The sequence below is a fragment of the Arachis hypogaea genome, chromosome 20 (genome assembly GCF_003086295.3).
Source record: "Arachis hypogaea cultivar Tifrunner chromosome 20, arahy.Tifrunner.gnm2.J5K5, whole genome shotgun sequence".
NCBI classification, from domain to species: domain Eukaryota; kingdom Viridiplantae; phylum Streptophyta; class Magnoliopsida; order Fabales; family Fabaceae; genus Arachis; species Arachis hypogaea.
Genome location: NC_092055.1, coordinates 89,225,230 through 89,238,861, shown reverse-complemented (window position 1 = coordinate 89,238,861; position 13,632 = coordinate 89,225,230). Strand labels below are relative to the sequence as shown.

General features: G+C 41.1%; 1 non-coding gene across 1 annotated transcript; it reads right to left on the bottom strand.

Annotated features, from left to right (window-relative positions):
* Positions 1–231: 231 nt before the first annotated feature.
* LOC112788117 (small nucleolar RNA R71) lies at positions 232–339 on the bottom strand. Its single transcript, XR_003195496.1, has one exon. It is a non-coding gene; the product is annotated as a small nucleolar RNA R71 (small nucleolar RNA).
* Between the last annotated feature and the right edge of the window lie 13,293 nt (positions 340–13,632).

The following is a 13,632-nucleotide window of genomic DNA, read 5'->3' as shown; positions in this document are numbered from 1 at the left end:
GGACTTCCATCTGAAGATCCCGTTCAGTTCTTAACTGAATTCTTGCAGATCTGTGATACTGTTAAAACTAATGGAGTAGAGCCTGAAGTCTACAGGCTCATGCTTTTCCCGTTTACTATAAGAGACAGAGCTAGAATATGGTTGGATTCTCAACCTAAAGATAGCATGAACTCTTGGGATAAGCTGGTCACGGCTTTCTTAGCCAAGTTCTTTCCTCCTCAAAAGCTCAGTAAGCTTAGAGTGGATGTTCAAACCTTCAGACAGAAAGAAGGTGAATCCCTCTATGAAGTTTGGGAGAGATACAAGCAACTGACCAAAAAGTGTCCTTCTGACATGCTTTCAGAATGGACCATTCTAGATATATTCTATGATGGTCTGTCTGAATTAGCTAAGATGTCATTGGATACTTCTACAGGTAGATCCATTCACTTAAAGAAAATGCCTGCAGAAGCTCAAGAACTTATTGACATGGTTGCTAACAACCAGTTTATATATACTTCTGAGAGGAATCCTGTGAGTAATGGGACGCCTCAGAAGAAGGGAGTTCTTGAAATTGATACTCTAAATGCCATATTGGCTCAGAATAAAATATTGACTCAGCAAGTCAATATGATTTCTTAGAGTCTGAATGGAGTGCAAGCCTCATCCAACAGTACTCAAGAGGCATCTTCTGAAGAAGAAGCTTATGATCCTGAGAACCCTGCAATAGCAGAGGTGAATTACATGGGTGAACCCTATGGAAACACCTATAATCCCTCATGGAAAAATCACCCAAATCTCTCACGGAAGGATCAATAAAAGCCTCAACAAGGCTTTAATAATGGTGGAAGAAACAGGTTTAGCAATAGCAAGCCTTTTCCATCATCCACTCAGCAACAGACAGAGAACTCTGAACAAAATACCTCTAATTTAGCAAACTTAGTCTCTGATCTATCTAAGGCCACTCTGAGTTTCATGAATGAAACAAGGTCCTCCATTAGAAATTTGGAGGTACAAGTGGGCCAGCTGAGTAAGAATATCACTGAAACCCCTCCTAGTGCTCTCCCAAGCAATACAGAAGAAAATCCAAAAGGAGAGTGCAAGGCCATTGATATAACCATCATGGCCGAACCCAAGGAGGAAGAGGAGGATGTGAATCCCAAGGAGGAAGACCTCCTGGGATGTCCAGTGATCAACAAGGAGTTTCCCTCTGAGGAACCAAAGGACTCTGAGGCTCATCTAGAGACCATAGAGCTTCCATTAAACCTCCTTACGCCCTTCATGAGTTCTGATGAGTATTCCTCTTCAGAAGAGAATGAGGATGTTACTGAAGAGCAAGTTGCCAAGTTCCTTGGTGCAATCATGAAGCTGAACGCCAATTTATTTGGTAATGAGACTTAGGGATATGAACCTCCCCTGTTCACCAATGAACTAAATGCATTAGATCAACTGAGATTGCCTCAGAAGAAACAGGATCCTGGGAAGTTCCTAATACCTTGTACCATAGGCACCATGACCTTTGAGAAGGCTCTATGTGACCTTGGGTCAGGAATAAACCTCATGCCACTCTCTATAATGGAGAAACTGGGAATCTTTGAGGTACAAGCTGCTAGAATCTCATTAGAGATGGCAGACAATTCCAGAAAATAGGCTTATGGACAAGTAGAGGACGTGTTAGTAAAGGTTGAAGGCCTTTACATCCCTGCCAATTTCATAATCCTGGATAATGGGAAGGATGAGGATGAATCCATCATTCTTGGAAGACCCTTCCTAGCCACAGCAAGAGCTGTGATTGATGTAGACAGAGGAGAATTGATCCTTCAACTGAATGAGGACAACCTTGTGTTTAAAACTCAAGAATCTCCTTCTGTAACAATGGAGAGGAAGCATAGAAAGCTTCTCTCAGTACAGAGTCAACTAAAGCCCCCACAGTCAAACTCTAAGTTTGGTGTTGGGAGGCCTCAGCCAAACTCTAAGTTTGGTGTTGAACTCCCATATCCAAACTCTAAGTTTGGTGTTGGGAGTCTATAAAATTGACCTAATCACCTGTGTGGCTCCATGAGAGCCCACTACCAAGCTATTGACATTAAAGAAGCGCTTGTTGGGAGGCAACCAAATTTTTATTTATCTAATTTTATTTTATTGTTCTTTCATGTTTTATTAGGTTCATGATCATGTGTAGTCACAAAATAAATACAAAAATTAAAAACAGAATCAAAAACAGCAGAAGAAAAATCACACCCTGGAGGAAGGGCTTACTGGCGTTTAAACACCAGTAAGGAGCATCTGGCTGGCGTTCAATGCCAGAACAGAGCATGGATCTGGTATTGAACGCCCAAAACAAGCAGCATCCTGGCGTTCAGACGGCAGGAATGCACACTGAGGAAAGCTGGCGCTGAACGCCAGAAACAAGCATAGAATTGGCGTTCAACGCTAGAAACATGCTGCATCTGGGCGCTGAACGCCCAGAACAAGCACCAATTCGGCGTTTAAATGCCAGAATTGCATGCAAAGGCATTTTACATTCCTAATTGGTGCAGGAATGCAATTCTTTGACACCTCAGGATCTGTGGACCCTACAGGATCATTGATGAGCGGATATTTTATACGCTTTTTGGGGATAATTTCATATAGTTTAGAGTATGTTTTAGTTAGTTTTTAGTCTATTTCTAGTAGTTTTTAGGAAAAATTCATATTTCTGGACTTTACTATGAGTTGTGTGTTTTTCTGTAATTTCAGGTATTTTTCTGGATGAAATTGAAGGAGCTGAGCAAAAATCTGATTCAGGCTGAAAAAGGACTGCTGATGCTGTTGGATTCTGACCTCCCTGCACTCAAATTGGATTTTCTGGAGCTACAGAACTCGAAATGGCATGCTTCCAATTGCATTGGAAAGTAAACCTCCAGGGCTTTCCAGCAATATATAATAGTTTATACTTTGCACAAGGATAGACGACGTAAACTGGCGTTCAACGCCAGTCCTCTGCCCAATTCTGGCGTCCAGCGCCAGAAAAAGATCAAAAACTGGAGTTGAACGCCCAAACTGGCACAAAAACTGGCGTTCAACTCCACAAATGGCCTCTGCACGTGAATTGCTTAAAGTCTCAGCCCCAGCACACACCAAGTGGGCCCCAGCACACCAAGTGGGCCCCAGAAGTGGATCTCTGCATCATCCATCATAGTCCACTCATATTTTGTAAACCTAGGCTACTGGTTTAGTATTTAAACAACTTTTAGAGACTTATTTTGTATCTCATGACATTTCAGATCTAAACTTTGTATTCTCTGACGGCATGAGTCTCTAAACCCCATTGTTGGGGGTGAGGAGCTCTGCTATGTCTCGATGAATTAATGCAAGTATTTCTGTTTTCTATTCAAACACGCTTGTTCCTATCTAAGATGTTCATTCGCGCTTAACTGTGATGAAGGTGATGATCAGTGACATTCATCACCTTCCTCAAACCATGAACGTGTGCCTGACAACCACCTCTGTTCTATATCCGATTGAATGAGTATCTCTGAGATCTCTTAATCAGAATCTCCGTGGTATAAGCTAGAACTGATGGCGGCATTCATGAGAATCCGGAAAGTCTAAACCTTGTCTGTGGTATTCCGAGTAGGATTCAAGGATTGAATGACTGTGACGAGCTTCAAACTCCTGAAGGCTGGGCGTTAGTGACAGATGCAAAAGGATAGTAAATCCTATTCCAGCCGGATCGAGAACCAACCAGTGATTAGCCGTGCTGTGACAGAGCGCGTGAGCGTAGTTTTCACTGGAAGGATGGAAGGTAGCCATTGACAACGGTGATCCACCAACACACAGCTTGCCATAGGAGGACGTGTGTGCGTGAATCAGAAGACAGAGGAAAGCAGAGATTCAGAAGACAAAGCATCTCCAAAACTCCAACATATTCTCCATTACTGTACAACAAGTAACTTTTAATTTATGCTCTACTGGTTACTCACAATTCAATTGATAAACATAATTGACTTCCTGACTAAGATTTACAAAATAACCATAGATTGCTTCAAACCAACAATCTCCGTGGGATTCGACCCTTACTCACGTAAGGTATTACTTGGACGACCCAGTGCACTTGCTGGTTAGTGGTACGCGTTGTGAAAAGTGTGATTCACAATTCGTGCACCAAGTTTTTGGCGCCGTTGCCGGGGATTGTTCGTGTTTGAACAACTGACGGATTATTTTGTTGCTTAGATTAGGAAAAATCTTTCTTTTTTTTCTTTTTTTTGGTTTAGAGTCTTTTATTATTTACCCCTTGTTAAAATACTTTAAACTAGCTCAGTTATTTAGAACGTGGTGTTTATGTTCATGATAATTGGCTATCATATTTTTTAAAAACTTTTTCAAAAATAATTTTTCTATTAAATCCTGTGCCAAACTTTAAGTTTGGTGTTTTCAAAAATAATCTTTCTTAAAATTTTTGAAGGTCCCATAACTCATTTGGCTAGAGTGTTAATCTGTGTTCTTGGTAATTGGGTTAGAATCTTTTATACTCTTTTCAAAACCTTCTTTTTCAAAAATATTTTTTCTATTAAATCTTGTGCCAAACTTTAAGTTTGGTGTTTTCTTGTTGATTTCCCTTTGATTTTCGAAAATTTTGGTTTGGTTTTCTAAAAATTTTAAGTTTGGTGTTCTTCCTTCATGTTCTTGTGTTCTTGAGTTTTCCCTGTGTCTTGATCTTAAAATTTTTAAGTTTGGTGTTCCTTGGTGTTTTCCCTCCAAATTTTTCGAAAACAAGGAGCATTAGATCTAAAAATTTTAAATCTTGTACTATCTTATTGTTTTTCTCTCTCCTCACTAAATTCAAAAAAAAAAATATATCTTTTCAAAATATCTCTTCTAACTTCCTAACTTCTTATCTTTTCAAAATTTGTTTCAACTAACCAACTAACTTTTTGTTTGTTTCTTAACTTTTTCAAAACTACCTAACTAACTCTCTCTCTCTCTAATTTTCGAAAATATCTTCCCTCTTTTTCAAAAAAAAAAAAAATTTTTTTTTAACTAATTAATTTTTATTTTCTTTTACGAAAAAAAAATATTTAACATCAAAATTCAAATTCTTTTTAGTTATTTTATTTTATTTAAGTATTTACTTCTTATAAAATAAAATAAATAAAAAGGTAAATCAGTCCAAGTTATATCCATAGATCCATCATGGACATAAGTAGAAATGAACAGTCCAGGAGGACTCTGGGGTCATATTCTAACCCCTCTACTGCTTCATATGGGAGTAGCATCTGCATACCCTCCATTGGAGTCAGTAGCTTTGAGTTGAATCCTCAGCTCATTATCATGGTGCAGCAAAGTTGCCAGTATTCCGGTCTTCCACAGGAAGAACCTACAGAGTTTCTGGCACAATTTTTACAAATTGCTGACACAGTACATGATAAGGAAATAGATCAGGATGTCTACAGACTATTACTATTTCCATTTGCTGTAAAAGATCAAGCTAAGAGGTGGTTAAATAACCAACCTAAGGCCAGCATAAGAACATGGAAACAGCTGACAGAAAAATTCCTGAATCAATATTTCCCTCCAAAAAGGATGACACAGCTAAGGCTGGACATCCAAGGCTTTAAACAAGGAGATAATGAATCTCTTTATGATGCCTGGGAGAGATACAGAGAGATGCTACGAAAATTCCCCTCTGAAATGTTTTCAGAGTGGGTTCAGTTAGACATCTTCTACTATGGGCTTGCAGAAGGAGCTCAGATGTCTCTAGATTACTCAGCTGGTGGATCTATCCATATGAGAAAGACAATTGAAGAGGCTCAAGAGCTCACTGATATAGTTGCCAGGAATCAGCATCTGTATCTAGGCAGCAACCCTTCCATGAATGAAGAGGTTAAAACAGTAACTGCTGAATTCAGTACTGTAAAACAAGCTGCTGAATTCAATCAGCAATTAGATTTTCTAACAAAGCAGCTAGCTGAATTCAAAGACAGGTTACAGGAGACAAGGATAGCTAATATACATATGGACGAACAGTTTAAGCAAACAAAGCAGCAGCTATCAAAGCAACTAGTAGAAGAATGCCAAGCAGTTCAATTAAGAAGTGGGAAAACATTAAATACCCCACCTCAAGGCATCAAAAATTCAAGAAATGAGCGACCCACCAAAGATTCCCCTGAGGACAGTAAGAGCCCAGGAAAAAATAATTCTGGCACTAAAACCCCAGAAAATGGGTGGAAGGCTGGCGCTGAACGCCCAGACCATGCCCAAAACTGGCGTTCAGCGCCAGAAACAAGGCAGGATTGGCGTTCAACGCCAGAAATGGGCAAGAATCTGGCGTTGAACGCCCAAATGGGGCAGAATCCAGCGTTGAACGCCCAACAGGGGCACATTTCTGGCGTTCAGGCGCCAGGAACAGACAGTGAGCTGGCGTCTAACGTCACTCCAGCGTCTGACTCTGGCACTCAATTGCCAGTGAGGGATCAGACACACACAAGTGCTGATAACAACCCCTCTAAAAAGGCTTCTTTAACCACTAAGGTTGAGGAATATAAAGCCAAGATACCTTATCCTCAAAAACTCCAGAAAGAGGAGCAGGATAAGCAATTTGCTCGCTTTGCAGATTATCTAAGGACTCTTGAAATAAAGATTCCATTTGCAGAGGCACTTGGGCAAATACCTTCTTATGCCAAGTTCATGAAAGAGATCTTGAGTCATAAAAAGGAGTGGAGAGAAACAGAAAGAGTTCTCCTCACTGAAGAATGTAGTGCAGTCATTCTGAAAAGCTTTCCTGAAAAGCTTAAAGACCCTGGGAGTTTTCTGATACCATGCATATTAGAAGGTGATTGCACCAAGACAGCTTTATGCGATCTTGGGGCAAGCATCAACCTGATACCTGCATCCACTATCAGGAAGCTTGGCTTAACTGAAGAAGTTAAACCAACCCGGATATGTCTCCAACTTGCTGATGGTTCCACTAAATACCCATCAGGCGTGATTGAGGACATGATTGTCAGAGTTGGGCCGTTCGCCTTTCCCATTGACTTTGTTGTGCTGGAAATGGAGGAGCACAAGAGTGCTACTCTCATTCTAGGAAGACCCTTCCTAGCAACTGGACGATCCCTCATTGACGTCCAACAGGGGGAAATAACCCTGAGAGTCAACGATGACGAGTTCAAGTTGAACGCTGTCAAAGCCATGCAGCATCCAGACACATCAACAAACTGCATGAAAGTTGACCTTATTGACTCTTTGGTAGAAGAGATCAACATGGCTGAGAGTCTCGAATCGGAGTTGGAAGACATCTATAAAGATGTTCAGCCTGATTTGGAGGATTCAGGGGACATGAAAGAGCCTCTGAACTTTCTTCTAAAAGAGGAAAACCTCCTAAACCAGAGCTCAAGCCACTGCCACCATCCTTGAAATATGCATTTCTAGGAGAAGGTGACACTTTTCCAGTGATCATAAGCTCTGCTTTAAATTCACAGGAAGAGGAAGCACTTATTCAAGTGCTAAGAACACACAAGACAGCTCTTGGGTGGTCCATAGGTGACCTTAAAGGCATAAGCCCAGCTAGATGCATGCACAAAATCCTATTGGAGGATAATGCCAAACCAGTGGTTCAACCACAGAGGCGACTAAATCCAGCCATGAAGGAAGTGGTGCAGAAAGAGGTCACCAAATTACTAGAGGCTGGGATTATTTATCCCATTTCTGATAGCCCCTGGGTGAGCCCTGTTCAAGTCGTCCCAAAAAAGGGAGGCATGACAGTGATTCATAATGAAAAAAATGAACTGGTTCCTACAAGAACAGTTACAGGGTGGCGCATGTGTATTGACTACAGAAGGCTCAATACAGCCACCAGAAAGGATCATTTTCCTTTACCATTCATAGACCAGATGCTAGAGAGACTAGCAGGTCATGATTATTACTGCTTTTTGGATGGCTACTCAGGCTATAACCAGATTGCAGTAGATCCCCAGGATCAAGAGAAAACAGCATTCACATGTCCATCCGGAGTGTTTGCTTATAGAAGGATGCCCTTTGGGCTATGCAATGCACCTGCAACCTTCCAGAGATGCATGCTCTCTATTTTCTCTGATATGGTGGAAAAATTTCTGGAAGTCTTCATGGATGACTTCTCAGTATATGGAGACTCATTCAGCTCCTGTCTTGATCACCTAAAACTTGTTCTAAAAAGATGCCAAGAAACCAACCTAGTTTTAAACTGGGAAAAGTGTCACTTCATGGTGACTGAAGGAATTGTTCTTGGGCATAAAATCTCAAACAAGGGAATAGAGGTGGATCAAGCAAAAATAGAGGTAATTGAAAAATTACCACCACCTGCCAATGTTAAGGCAATCAGAAGCTTTCTGGGGCATGCAAGATTCTATAGGAGGTTTATAAAGGATTTTTCAAAATCGCAAAACCTCTAAGCAATCTGCTAGCTGCTGACACGCCATTTGTGTTTGACACAGAGTGCCTGCAGGCGTTTGAAACGCTGAAAGCTAAGCTGGTCACAGCACCAGTCATTTCTGCACCAGACTGGACATTACCATTTGAGCTAATATGTGATGCCAGTGATCATGCAATTGGTGCAGTATTGGGACAGAGGCATGACAAGCTTCTGCATGTCATTTATTATGCCAGTCGCGTTTTAAATGATGCCCAGAAAAATTACACAACCACAGAAAAGGAATTACTTGCAGTGGTTTACGCCATTGACAAGTTCAGATCCTACTTAGTAGGATCAAAGGTGATTGTGTACACTGACCATGCTGCTCTTAAGTATCTACTCACAAAGCAGGATTCAAAACCCAGGCTCATCAGATGGGTATTGCTTCTGCAAGAGTTTGATATAGAAATAAGAGACAGAAAAGGGACAGAGAACCAAGTAGCTGATCATCTGTCCCGGATAGAGCCAGTGGAAGGGACGTCCCTCCCTTCCTTGAGATCTCTGAGACGTTCCCTGATGAGCATCTATTTGCCATTCAGGAAGCACCATGGTTTGCCGATATTGCAAACTATAAAGCTGCAAGGTTCATACCCAAGGAGTACAATAGAATACAAAAAAGAAACTAATTACTGATGCAAAGTACTACTTGTGGATGAGCCCTATCTCTTTAAGAGATGTGCAGACGGAATTATCCGTAGGTGTGTCCCCAGAGAGGAAGCACAGAGAATCCTATGGCATTGCCATGGATCTCAATATGGAGGCCATTTCGGAGGTGTGCGAACAGCCACCAAGGTTCTCCAATGTGGCTTCTATTGGCCCACACTCTATAAAGATTCCCGAGAGTTTGTATGTAATTGTGACAGTTGCCAAAGAGCTGGTAATCTGCCTCATGGTTACACCATGCCTCAACAAGGAATCTTGGAAATAGAGTTGTTTGATGTATGGGGAATTGACTTCATGGGACCTTTCCCACCATCATACTCAAACACTTATATTCTGGTGGCAGTTGACTATGTATCAAAATGGGTTGAGGCTATTGCCACACCCACCAATGATACTAAAACAGTGCTGAAGTTTCTCCAGAAACATATCTTTAGCAGGTTTGGTGTCTCTAGAGTGTTAATCAGTGATGGGGGCACTCACTTCTGCAATAAACAGCTTTACTCTGCCATGGTTCGGTATGGAATTCGCCACAAAGTGGCCACTCCATATCATCCACAAACCAACGGGCAAGCTGAAGTCTCTAACAGAGAATTAAAGAGAATCTTGGAACGGACAGTAAATACCCGTAGAAAGGATTGGGCAAGGAGCTTGGATGATGCTCTGTGGGCTTACAGAACAGCATTCAAGACCCCTATAGGGACCTCTCCATACCAACTCGTGTATGGTAAGGCATGCCACTTGCCCGTGGAACTGGAACATAAGGCCTACTGGGCAACCAGATTCCTAAACTTAGATGCCAAATTAGCAGGAGAAAACGATTGCTCCAGCTAAATGAGCTAGAGGAGTTCAGATTCACAGCTTTCGAAAATGCCAAGCTATATAAAGAAAAATAAAAAAAGTGGCATGACAGAAAGCTGTCATCTAGAATCTTTGAACCAGGACAGAAGGTTCTGTTGTTTAACTCTAGACTCAGGCTATTCCCCGGGAAACTGAAATCCCGGTGGAGGGGACCATACGTGATTACAAGTGTATCACCATATGGTTATGTGGAGCTTCAAGATATTGATTCTGATAAGAAGTTCATTGTCAATGGACAGAGAATCAAGCATTATCTTGAAGGCAACACTGAGCAAGAATGCTCAAGGCTGAAGCTAGATTAAAAGCTCAGCAAAGTCCAGCTAAGGACAGTAAAGAAGCGCTTGTTGGGAGGCAACCCAATTTTTATTTATTCTCATGATTTTTCATGTTTTATTAGGTTCATGATCATGTGGAGTCACAAAATAAATATTAAAAATTGAAAACAGAATAAAAAACAGCAGAAGAAAAATCACACCCTGGAGGAAGCACCTGTCTGGCGTTCAACGCCAGAACAGAGCATGATTCTGGCGTTTAATGCCAGAAATGGCTAGTAAATGGGCGTTGAACGCCCAAAATGGGCACCAACCTGGCGCTGAACGCCCAGAGTTGTGTGCAATTCCCTCTTCTTTTGCTCGAGGGCGAGCAACATTCTAAGTTTGGTGTGGTAAAATAATTATGTAAAGGATCTATAGCTCAGTGGTAGAACATGTGGCTGCAAATCAAGAGATACCTCAGGGGATGCACTTCCCTCCACATAATTATTGGAAGCAACTGAGGATAGAAATACCAAAAATCACTAGGAATCAAGCCACAAAGGCAAGGAAGAGACATAAAAGAGCTCAAGAACATCATTGGTGCCTCAAGAAGGAAATGCCATCATCACTAAGGTGGACTCATTCCTTGTTCTTACTTTCTCTATTTTTCATTTTCTCTATGATAAGTGCTTATCTATGTCTGTGTCTTCATTACATGATCATTAGTAGTAATTAGTGTCTAGTTTGATTTTATCCCCAATTAAGTTATAGTCTATTTTTCTCATCATCAGCAAACATGAATAAAATAGTAGATCTTTTGAATAAGAGGCAATAAAATTTCGAGTTTAATAAGAGAAATTCTAATTAGTTAAATGTGGTGGCAATGCTTTCTGTCTTCTGAATGAATGCTTGAACAGTGCATATGTCTTTTGAATTTGTTGTTTAAGACTGTTAAATATGTTGGCTCTTGAAAGAATGATGAACATGAGACATGTTATTGATAATCTGAAAAATCATAAAAATGATTCTTGAAGCAAGAAAAAGCAGCAACGAACAAAGCTTGCAGAAAAAAAAAAAAAAAGCAAGCAGAAAAAGCCAATAACCCTTAAAACCAAAAGGCAAGGGCAACTAAAAAGGATCCCAAGGCTTTGAGCATCAGTGGATAGGAGGGCCTAAAGGACTGAAATCCTGGTCTAAGCGGCTAAACCAAGCTGTCCCTAACCATGTGCTTGTGGCGTGCAGGTGTCAAGTGAAATCTTGAGACTGAGCGGTTAAAGTCAAGGTCCAAAGCAAAAAGAAGAGTGTGCTTAAGAACTCTGGACACCTCTAATTGGGGACTTTAGCAAAGCTGAGTCACAATCTGAAAAGGTTCACCCAGTTATGTGTCTGTGGCATTTATGTATCCGGTAGTAATACTGGAAAACAAAGTGCTTGGGCCACGGCCAAGACTCATAAAGAAGCTGTGTTCAAGAATCATCACACTGAACTAAGAGAATCAATAACACTATCTGAATTCTGAGTTCCTATAGATGCCAATCACTCTGAGCTTCAATGGATAAAGTGAGATGCCAAAACTGTTCAGAAGCAAAAAGCTACTAGTCCCGCTCATCTAATTAGAATCTGAGCTTCATTCAAAAACTCTGAGATATTATTGCCTCTCAACCTATTAGTCTTCTATTTTATTTGTCTAGTTGCTTGAGGACAAGCAACAGTTTAAGTTTGGTGTTGTGATGAGCGGATATTTTATACGCTTTTTGGGGATAATTTCATATAGTTTAGAGTATGTTTTAGTTAGTTTTTAGTCTATTTCTAGTAGTTTTTAGGAAAATTCATATTTCTGGACTTTACTATGAGTTGTGTATTTTTCTGTAATTTCAGGTATTTTTCTGGCTGAAATTGAAGGAGCTGAGCAAAAATCTGATTCAGGCTGAAAAAGGACTGCTGATGCTGTTGGATTCTGACCTCCCTGCACTCAAATTGGATTTTCTGGAGCTACAGAACTCGAAATGGCATGATTCCAATTGCATTGGAAAGTAGACATCCAGGGCTTTCCAGCAATATATAATAGTCCATACTTTGCACAAGGATAGACGACGTAAACTGGCGTTCAACGCCAGTCCTCTGCCCAATTCTGGCGTCCAGTGCCAGAAAAGGATCAAAAACTGGAGTTGAACGCCCAAACTGGCACAAAAACTGGCGTTCAACTCCACAAATGGCCTCTGCACATGAATTGCTTAAAGTCTCAGCCCAGCACACACCAAGTGGGCCCCAGAAGTGGATCTCTGCATCATCCATCATAGTCCACTCATATTTTGTAAACCTAGGCTACTGGTTTAGTATTTAAACAACTTTTAGAGACTTATTTTGTATCTCATGACATTTCAGATCTAAACTTTGTATTCTCTAACGGCATGAGTCTCTAAACCCATTGTTGGGGGTGAGGAGCTCTGCTATGTCTCGATGAATTAATGCAAGTATTTCTGTTTTCTATTCAACACGCTTGTTCCTATCTAAGATGTTCATTCGCGCTTAACTGTGATGAAGGTGATGATCAGTGACATTCATCACCTTCCTCAAACCATGAACGTGTGCCTGACAACCACCTCTGTTCTATATCCGATTGAATGAGTATCTCTGAGATCTCTTAATCAGAATCTCCGTGGTATAAGCTAGAACTGATGGCGGCATTCATGAGAATCCGGAAAGTCTAAACCTTGTCTGTGGTATTCTGAGTAGGATTCAAGGATTGAATGACTGTGACGAGCTTCAAACTCCTGAAGGCTGGGCGTTAGTGACAGATGCAAAAGGATAGTAAATCCTATTCCAACCGGATCGAGAACCAACCAGTGATTAGCCGTGCTGTGACAGAGCGCGTGAGCGTAGTTTTCACTGGAAGGATGGAAGGTAGCCATTGACAACGGTGATCCACCAACACACAGCTTGCCATAGGAGGACGTGTGTGCGTGAATCAGAAGACAGAGGAAGCAGAGATTCAGAAGACAAAGCATCTCCAAAACTCCAACATATTCTCCATTACTGTACAACAAGTAACTTTTAATTTATGCTCTACTGGTTACTCACAATTCAATTGATAAACATAATGACCTGACTAAAATTACAAAAATAACCATAGATGCTAAACCAACAATCTCCGTGGATTCGACCCTTACTCACGTAAGGTATACTTGGACGACCAGTGACTTGCTGGTTAGGTGCGTTGTAAAAGGTGATCACAATTCGTGCCCAATCATCTCAGCATCTGTGGACCCACAGGATCCCACCTACTCTACTCATACTCCTCCTTTTCTCATTCATCTCTCTTCCAATAAACACCCTTCCCAACCCTTCACCATCACCTCAAGCTCCTTCCCATTACCCCTCACCTATCACTCAAGCTCTCTTCTACACCCCTTCACACTCACATCCATCCACTCTTTCCACAAACCTTAC